Here is a 556-nt window from a genome sequence, read left to right as displayed (position 1 = left end):
CTCAGCCAGGATGGCCAAAGGCCAGGGATGATGGGAGCTGTGGTCCAACATGATCTGAAGGGCCACAGGTTCCCAGCTCCTGCCCTAGCTTAATTTCCTTGTTTTCTCTCTTTTCCTGAGCAGGGCTGTTGTTGTCACCTTACACCAGCCTTCTCCAACCCACTGCCCTCCAGATGTTGATGGGACTACAACTCCCATGATCCCTGACTATTGGCCATGCTGGCTGGGGCCGACGGGAGTTGCAGTCCAAAATTTATCTCGGTTAGGAAAGGTCACATCATGGCACCTTCAAGAAAATGGTCTTCCTATTATAGATCTATAACACCTTTGGAGCTGTGGGCGGGGCTAAACTGCCAGCCGCTTTTTCAGCCAGCAGCAGCCGAAGACAACGCGCTTCTCCGTTGTCCCTCTTTGCCACTCTCGATATGGCGGAGACCCCGTGTTGCGACGCGTTCCGCCACACTCAGGAAGACGGGCGAGAGGAGGGGCCTTCTAGTTCCTCCCCTCTCGCCTACCATCCATTCTGATTGGCCGCAACGAGACAAGTCCGCCGCGT

Source organism: Rhineura floridana, chromosome 13, assembly GCF_030035675.1.
Source record: "Rhineura floridana isolate rRhiFlo1 chromosome 13, rRhiFlo1.hap2, whole genome shotgun sequence".
NCBI classification, from domain to species: Eukaryota; Metazoa; Chordata; class Lepidosauria; order Squamata; family Rhineuridae; genus Rhineura; species Rhineura floridana.
This window is presented reverse-complemented; position numbering follows the sequence as displayed.